The 9,292-nt window shown below is 42.7% G+C and overlaps 1 pseudogene; it reads left to right on the forward strand.

Annotated features, from left to right (window-relative positions):
* The first annotated feature begins 4,489 nt into the window (after nucleotides 1-4,489).
* On the forward strand, nucleotides 4,490-7,426 carry LOC133665412 (uncharacterized; annotated as a pseudogene).
* Nucleotides 7,427-9,292: the final 1,866 nt, after the last annotated feature.

Genomic DNA, 9,292 nt, shown 5'->3' on the forward strand with positions numbered 1-9,292 from the left:
ATAACAGTGCAAAATATTGCTCATTTGTTGTGGTCTTTCTTGAACTATTTGGAAAAAAAGATATAAAAATAACTAAAAACTTGTTAAAAAATAAACAAGTGATTCAATTATAAATAAAGATTTCTACACAGAAGTAATCATAAACTTAAAGTGCCTCTTTGGGGATTGTAATAGAGATCCATCTGGATTCATGAACTTAATTCTAAACAGTGTTTCCCACACATTCATTTATTTGTGGCGGCCCGCCACGAAAGAATTAAGGCCGCCACAAAAAAAAAAAAATTTTTTTTTTTTTTTTTTTTTTTTTTTTTTTTTTGTGTGTGTGTCCTGTCAAGCTTCTCAGGCAAATCATATAGTTGATGTAGGTGCCCATATCGGCTGTTCAGATTTACTTTACAAAAGAGAAATGTAGGATCAAGATTTTTGGAGCTCTTTGTTCAGTGGATCAGATGTTTGATGAAGCTTTGTGTCTATCTACCACCACTACTGTTTTCTGTTTATTTGTTACTGACTGTGGCAGGACACCTCTGCCTCTGTTTCACTTTATGTTGCTGGTAAATAATATGGTTGTAGTAGTAGGCTAATGTTAAATTATTTAGTATGCACTAATTAAAGGGGCAGAGCTTTAAGAGACATTTTAGCTTTTATATTTTTATAAGATATATTTTTGTAAGAACCACAATTAATAAATATATTTCAGTGAATAACTTATTGTTCAAATCTGTATATAAATATATACATAGTGTTGTAATTATATTGTAAAATGGATGGATGGATGGATGGATGGACGTTTAAAACAAAACTGTTATTATTAATTAGTAAGTACCGGTATACATTTTTTGAGCCTTTTTAGAGAAAATCATATCATTGTAGTATATTATGCAAATTACTCGATGATGTCATGGTGACCACGCCCATAGCCACGCCCCCACCGCCACAGGTATCTTGGCAGTTTATGGGAAACACTGCTAAACATTTCTTCACAAAAAAAGAAATCTTTAACATCAATATTTATGGAACATGTCCACAAAAAAACTAGCTGTCAACACTGAATATTGCATTGTTGCATTTCTTTTCACAGTTCTTTTTGACAGACATTTAAAAAAAATCTCACGTACCCCTCGGCACACCTTCAAGTACCCCCAGGGGTACGCGTACCCCCATTTGAGAACCACTGCTCTATATGACAGGAGCGTTCTGCTGTTTTTAAAAACCTAGAGATTTTTTTATTTTTTATTTATTTATTTATTTTTGTCATAAAGAAATACAATCATGTGTGCTTACGGACTGTATCCCTGCAGACTGTATTGATCTATATTGATGTATAATGTATATATTGTGTTTTTTATGTTGATTTAAAAAAAAAAAAAAGTTTTTTATTTTTTTTATTTCTTGTGCGGCCCGGTACCAATCGGTCCACGGCCCGGTGGTTGGGGACCACTGCTCTAGGGGACCTCTGCTGTTTTTAAGAACTTACTTCCGCCCCAATGCAGCTGGGATAGGCTCCAGCCACCCCTGCGACACCGAGAGGGACAAGCGGTAGAAGATGGATGGAGGGATGGATGGACTGTAAACACTTGTCAAAGATCCTCTATATCAGTGGTTCTTAACAAGAGGGCCATTGTTGGACCACACGCCCCACTTTAGCCGAAAAATATTTTTTACTCACCTGTGGTCTGGATGGTCCGCAGTGGTACTCACTAATACACTTTTCCACCCTGGTGGCAGTAATGACAATATCAAACTGGAGCTTAAGTCATAAAGAGGTTAAAGTGCAAAAATTATGATTAAAGTGGTAAAACTGTATTTTCATTTGCACTTACATTTTATTGACAGTTTAGTTCAGAAACATTGATTATTAATTTAGTTTATTCATTTTAGCACAGAATAATTGTATGTAAATGTTTATCTTTTTGTCACTCATTTATAAGTCCCTTCTTATGCAGTATATTTGTTTAGTACTAAGCCTAAAGTTTAGGTGTTATAGAAAGAAAGAAAAAATATGTTATTAACAGATGCTTTCATATCCTTTGAGAAAGTTGTAAATTGTACGTAGGCTAGATATACAAATAGATTTTATTTTAAGTGTAGTAATTCAGTATTAATATTTGAGTGGGCCCCGGGCCCCTGTATAGTACAAAAGTTGGGCCCCGAGGTCAAAAATGTTAAGAACCCCTAATCTATATGACAAGAGCGTTCTTCAGTTTATAAAAACCTACTGTAAAAACGCTTGTCAAAGATCCTCAAGGAGAGCTGTGCTGTTTTGAAGAACTTACAGTCAAAAATGAGTCAAATATTCTCTATATGACAGTAGTGTTATGTTGTTTTAAGAACCTACTGTAAAAACGCTATTCAAATATGTTGTGTAAAGGAAATTTCCTATCTCTATGAAGCTCATCTTGTATTTGAGATTGTTTATAGGGTTAGGCCAGGGGTCGGCAACCCGCGGCTCCGGAGCCGCATGCGGCTCTTTGACCACTCTGATGCGGCTCAGCTGCATACTTGCCGACCCTCCCGATTTTCCCAGGAGACTTACGGATCTCAGTGCCTCTCTTGGAAATCTCCCGGGGAAATATTCTCCAGTTTTCACCCTTACAACTAAATTAAAATATCCCGAGGCAAATATTCTCCAATTTACACCCTAACAATTTAATCAAGGGCATGCCATGATAGTACTGCATTTTCTGATCCTCTATAGCCTGTACAAACACTGTGCCAGCCCGTCCACATGGTGTATGTAGCTTTTACTTGCGCACTAGGGATGTGCATATCGATCCTGTGGTATCGATATATTGATACTCACACGCTACTCATTTGGCATCACTTTTCTGAAAAAAGTATCGATATAAACCAAAAAACGGCGTGTGGGGGGTGCAAGCATCAATTTCAGATGTTTTTGATTACTTACTTAACTTACTATGTGCTGGGACACCCCTGTACCTGGCAGAGTATAGAGCTGGCCCAGTCACGTGACAGGAGACAGCGAATGAGCGTCGTCAACGTGCAACACACACACAGCCAGCCGACAGCGATGCAGCCAGGCATATCCAGTGTTGTCCAATTGTTGACTTAAAACAGGCATTGTTTTTTGTTTTTTTAGTAATGTTTACTGAATGTTTTTGTTTAAATGATTATCCTAAATTCAAATAATTTCCACACAGGGGAATTTACTGTTAGTTGAAAATTGCTTGAGTATTTAAAACAAGATAAGACAGAGATACAATTAGGAGATTCTTCATCTTTGCATTACAGTTTTATTTTTTTCCAAGAAAATCTTGAATATATGATTGAATGTGATTTTGGTTTTAATCTGTAACATGATTTCTTACATTTCGAAAACATTAGCCTATTTCATATTTCATTAATTGCTAATTATATCACAAACTTTAAAAAATAACTGCAGCTTCTTGCAATTCGGATTTGACTGTTAATTGGAAAGCCCTAATATTTAATTATTATTATATATAATATATAGTTATTATTATATATAATATTTAATTTATTTTTCATATTTATGTTATTTATTTTAATTTTACTTTTATTATATATTGACCATAATAAATGTGGTATAAATGGTCTGTATTTGTCTTGTGATTTGTCTTAAATAATAACAATAGTAATAATATTTTTGACTGACCAAAAATTGCCAATAAGAAATTATTGGTATCGGTATCGATGAAAATGCAAGAAAAAGTATCGGTATCGTATCGAATCCTAAAAGTGTGGTATCGCCCATCCCTAGTATCAGTATCGGTATCGATGAAAATGCAAGAAAAAGTATCGGTATCATATTGAATCGAATCCTAAAAGTGTGGTATCGCCCATCCCTATTGCACACATAGAAGACAGCAATGCATACTTAGTCAACAGCCACACAGCTTACACTGACGGTGGCTGTATAAAACAACTTTAACACAATTTTAACACTGTTACGTTACAAATATGCGCCACACTGTGAACCCACACCAAAAAAGAATGACAAACACATTTCTTGAGAACATCCGCACCGTTAAACAACATAAATACAACAGAACGAATACCCAGAATCCCATGAAGATACCTTCAGGGGTGCCCGAGAGGGGGGGAGGATGAGCACCCCAAACTGACGGATCTTTTGGTACCAGACATACGCGACGGATTATCGACAACGACAGCAACTTGTTTTTGTGGCAAGGTCTGTAAGAACCTGAGAGGCCTGAGGATCCACCAGACCAGGATGGGCTGCATAAGGAGAAAGCAAGCTGAGCAACGCACAGAGGCAGTGCCTAGTACTGACCCTGGTGAGACGGAGGAGGAGCAGGAACCGGAGTCACCCCACAGTGTCCAGAACCTCCAAGCTCAGCATGCTGTACCCGGCAAACCATCTGAACAGCGCCGGGTCTTATGGCCTGCTGCAAACAAGGAATCTGAATGGCGACAGTTTGACGAGGATGTTGATGCTACCCTTGATGCAGCATGCAGAGGGGAAGTTGATCGGCGACTGCAGCTGATGAGCACACTGATCATTAGCATGGGTGCTGAGAGATTTGGCATCAAACAACCCAAGGCTCAGAACATCGCCAGGCCAAACCGACGGGAGACCAAGATCGCCCAGCTGAGGAAAGAACTGAAGACCTTAAAACATCAGTATAAGAGGGCAAGTGAGGAGGAAAGACCAGCCCTGTCAGAGCTCAGGGACATCCTGAAGCAGAAGCTCATCTCTCTCCGACGTGCTGAGGGACATAGGAGAAGGGGCAGAGAGAGGGCGCGCAAGCGCACTGCCTTCATAGCAAACCCTTTTGGATTTACGAAACAGCTGCTGGGGTAGAAGCGGGGCGGGACCCTTGTCTGCTCTGAAGAGGAGATCAATCAGCACCTCAGTAACACATACAGCGACAGTAGGAGAGAAGAAGATCTTCCCCCCTGCAGAGGGCTACCCACACCATCAGAACCCTCCTTCCAGTTTAACATCAAGGAGCCCACCTTGGCAGAAGTCAGGGACACCGTCCGAGCCGCAAGGACCAGCGCAGCCCCAGGCCCGAGTGGAGTGCCATACAAAGTCTACAAGCATTGCCCGAGACTCCTGGAGAGGCTGTGGAGACTCATCAGGGTAGTATGGCGGAGGGGGAAGGCAGCCAAGCAGTGGCGCCATGCAGAGGGTGTCTGGATACCAAAGGAGGAGAATGCAAGTGACATCACGCAGTTCCGCACCATCTCCCTGCTCAGTGTGGAAGGCAAGATCTTCTTCAAGATTCTTGCCAACAGGTTGACAGAGTACCTCCTGAGGAATTCCTATATCGACACCACAGTGCAGAAGGGAGGAGTCCCAGGCATGCCAGGCTGCTTGGAACACACAGGAGTGGTTACCCAGCTGATCCTGGAGGCAAGGGGAAATCAAGGAGACCTGGCTGTCCTTTGGCTTGACCTTGCCAATGCCTATGGATCCATTCCACACAAGCTCGTGACAACAGCCTTGACGACACATCATGTTCCAGAGAAGATCACTGAACTCATACGGGACTACTACAGTAGTTTCAGTCTGAGATTCACCTCTGGAGCAATAACATCTGCATGGCACCGCCTGGAGAAGGGCATCATCACGGGGTGCACCATATCAGTGGCACTGTTCGCCCTAGCGATGAACATGCTGGTCAAGGCAGCAGAAGTGGAATGCAGGGGTCCGAAGTCCAGTTCCGGCATTCGCCAACCTCCGATCCGAGCCTTCATGGATGATCTGACTGTCACAACAACATCAGTGACAGGGTGTCGGTGGCTCCTCCGCGGACTGGAAAGGATCATCACATGGGCGAGAATTATGTTCAAGCCAGCCAAGTCCAGGTCCCTGGTTTTGAGGAAGGGGAGAGTGGAGGACAAACACCGCTTCAGCCTGGATGGAGTCCCCATACCATCAGTGTCAGAGAAGCCTGTGAAGAGTCTGGGGAAGATTTTTGACAGCACCCTGAAGGACAAGGCAGCAGTGCAGTCAGCCCATGTGGAGCTGAAGACCTGGCTATCAGCAGTGGACAAGTCGGGCCTCCCCGGGAAGTTCAAGGCTTGGATATACCAGCATGGCATCCTGCCGAGAATCCTTTGGCCGCTGCTCATCTACGAAGTCCCAGTAACCATTGTGGAGGGCTTCGAACGCAACATCAGCCAGCACCTGCGTAGGTGGCTGGGCTTGCCGAAGAGCCTAAGCAGCATCGCCCTTTATGGGAACACCAACAAGCTGCAACTTCCCTTCACCGGATTGACTGAGGAGTTTAAAGTCACCAGAGCCAGGGAGGTGTTACTTTACAGAGACTCATCTGACACCAGAGTCTCCTCTGCTGGCATCAAGGTCAGAACTGGGAGGAAGTGGAAGGCACAGGAGGCCGTTGAACAGGCAGAAGCAAGGCTGAGACATGGCGTCTTAGTGGGTGCTGTGGCAGTCGGACGAGCTGGGCTGGGTAGCCATACAAGACCACGCTACGACAAAGCCCAGGGTCGAGAGAGACGGCTGATGGTGCAGGGAGAGATCCGTGCAGAGGTTGAGGAGGAACGCCGGAGCAAGACAGTGGCCATGCGCCAGCAAGGAGCCTGGACAAATTGGGACCACGCATCTACCCGGAAGATCACCTGGACAGAACTTTGGAAGTCAGAACCAGCAAGACTCAAGTTCCTGATCCAGTCAGTGTATGATGTCCTCCCAAGTCCATCTAATCTTCATTGCTGGGGGCTAGTAGAAACACCTGAATGTCCACTGTGCAAGGCACGGGGTTCCCTGGAGCACATCCTGAGCTGCTGCCCTAAAGCCCTGGGAGAGGGGAGATACACATGGCGCCACGACCAGGTACTGAAGGCAGTAGCAGACACCATTGGCACTGGAATCCAGCAGAGCAAACACCAGCTCCCAGTCAGGCATAACATCTCCTTCGTAAAGGCAGGGGACAAACCACATGCTGGACGTAAGGCCCCAACCGGACTGCTAGCCACAGCCCGTGACTGGCAGCTTCAGGTGGATCTCGGCAGACAGCTGAAGTTTCCAGAGCGCATAGCAAGGACATCGCTGAGGCCAGACCTTGTCGCAACTTCTGACTCAACGAAGCAGGTTGTGCTGCTGGAACTTACAGTCCCCTGGGAAGATCGGATGGAGGAGGCCCATGAGCGAAAGAAGGCCAAATACCTTGAGCTGGTCGAGACATGCAGAGAGAGCGGCTGGAGGACCCGCTGTGAGCCTATAGAAGTGGGCTGCAGGGGCTTTCTAGGGCAATCTGTGCATCAAGCATTCAGACTTCTTGGAATCAGAGGGTTGCTGGAGAGAAAAGCCACCAGAAATATCAGTGAGGCTGCTGAGAAAGCCTCAAGGTGGTTGTGGATCAAGAGGGGAGACGGATGGAGTAGTTCGCTGCTTGGACACAAGCCGGGGCCTGATCATCCCCGGTTGGGTCGCCCAGGCGAGGGTGTATAGAGATCAAAGACCCGAAACACCCAATGAACCTCGGTTCTTTACTGATGATGTGTTCAAGCTGCACCGCAAGGTGTTTCTCAAATCTATTTAATTTATTTTTCATATTTATGTTATTTATTTTAATTTTACTTTTATTATATATTGACCATAATAAATGTGGTATAAATGGTCTGTATTTGTCTTGTGATTTGTCTTAAATAATAACAATAGTAATAATATTTTTGACTGACAAAAAATTGCCAATAAGAAATTATTGGTATCGGTTAGGGATGTGCGTATCGATCCTGGGAATTACAGTTTGTTATTTATGTAGATTGATCATTTCCCCGACTGATGTACTAACATCATGTGGTTTATTTTGTACATATGTAGGATCATCTACAACAGTGTTTCTTAACCTTGTAGGAGGTACCGAACCCCACCAGTTCCATATGCACATTCATCGAACCCTTCTTTAGTGAAAAATATATATATATTTTTTTCAAATTCAAGACAGTTTTTGGTAACACTTTAGTATGGGGAACATATTCTAAGTAACAAAGACTTAAATTACAGTTTTTTGGACACTAGGGGAACATATTCTAAGTAACAACGACTTAATTTAGAGTTATTTGGTTAGGGTTAGGGCCAGGGTTAGAGGGTTAGGGTTATAATAAGGCCATGCCAAATAAGGCATTAATAAGTACTTAATAATGACTAGTTAAGAGCCAATATGTTATTAATTTGAATGTTAATAAGCAACTAATTAATGGTGAATATGTTCCCCATACTAAAGTGTTAACATGTTTTTTTACTGGTGCACAAAATGAACCGTGCATGAACATCACCTTGTTCAAAGAACAAAACCAACACACTGCATAAACTCACAACAAATTACACACCTGCAAATCAGTGTGACTTCTGCTGTTGCTGTATCCGTAATACGCCGATAGGGAGAAGTTTTTACTTACACGATGAGTCGGGTGTGTCTTGACCTCCGCTGAACCCCTGAGCATGACTCACCCTTAGGGTTCGATCGAACCCGAGTTAAGAACCACTGATCTACAAAGATACAAAGAATTGCTATTGCGACATCCAGTGGACACATTTAGAACAGCTGTTTCTTTCATTCAAAAATGGCAAATTGACACCCCTGATGTAAAGTCAGTAATAAAGGTAGAATGCACAGTTTATACTATTTATAAAATTGTAAATAAAGTGGAAATCATTCTAGTATTTTAGTCTATATTGTTTAATGTCAACACGTGTATGTCATTTATTAGCTGAGATTGCATATAGAATGCATTATTGTCGTCAACCATGAGATATCCTTAATGCAAGGAACCGAATGGAATAACTTTATTGTCATTGTTTTAAACACAACAAAATTATTAGTACAACTTCACAAGGTGCTTAAAATGTTAACAAAACAGGACATACATCATTTAAAAAGTAAACATAAGCACAGGACATAAAAACACAAAAGTGTAAAAAAAATAAAATAAAAGTACGCCCCCAGTAGCAGAAAACTATCATCATTGCTTTTAAAGATCAGACAGAAGTCCCAGTTTGTTAAAGTTAAAGTCCAACGATTGTCACACACACACACTAAGTGTGGTGAAATTTGTCCTCTGCATTTGACCCATCCCCATATTCACCCCCTGGGAGGTGAGGGGAGCAGTGAGCAGCAGCGTGCGCTGTGCTCAGGAATCATTTGGTGATTTAACCCCCAATTCCAACCCTTGATGCTGAGTGCCAAGCAGGGAGGCAATGGGTTCCATTTTTTGTAGTCTTTGGTATGATTTGGCCGGGGTTTGAACTCACGACATCCCAGTCCCAGGGCGGACACTCTATCCACAAGGCCACTGAGCTGGTTAAACAGGTGAA

This window comes from Entelurus aequoreus, linkage group LG01 (assembly GCF_033978785.1).
Source record: "Entelurus aequoreus isolate RoL-2023_Sb linkage group LG01, RoL_Eaeq_v1.1, whole genome shotgun sequence".
NCBI lineage: Eukaryota > Metazoa > Chordata > Actinopteri > Syngnathiformes > Syngnathidae > Entelurus > Entelurus aequoreus.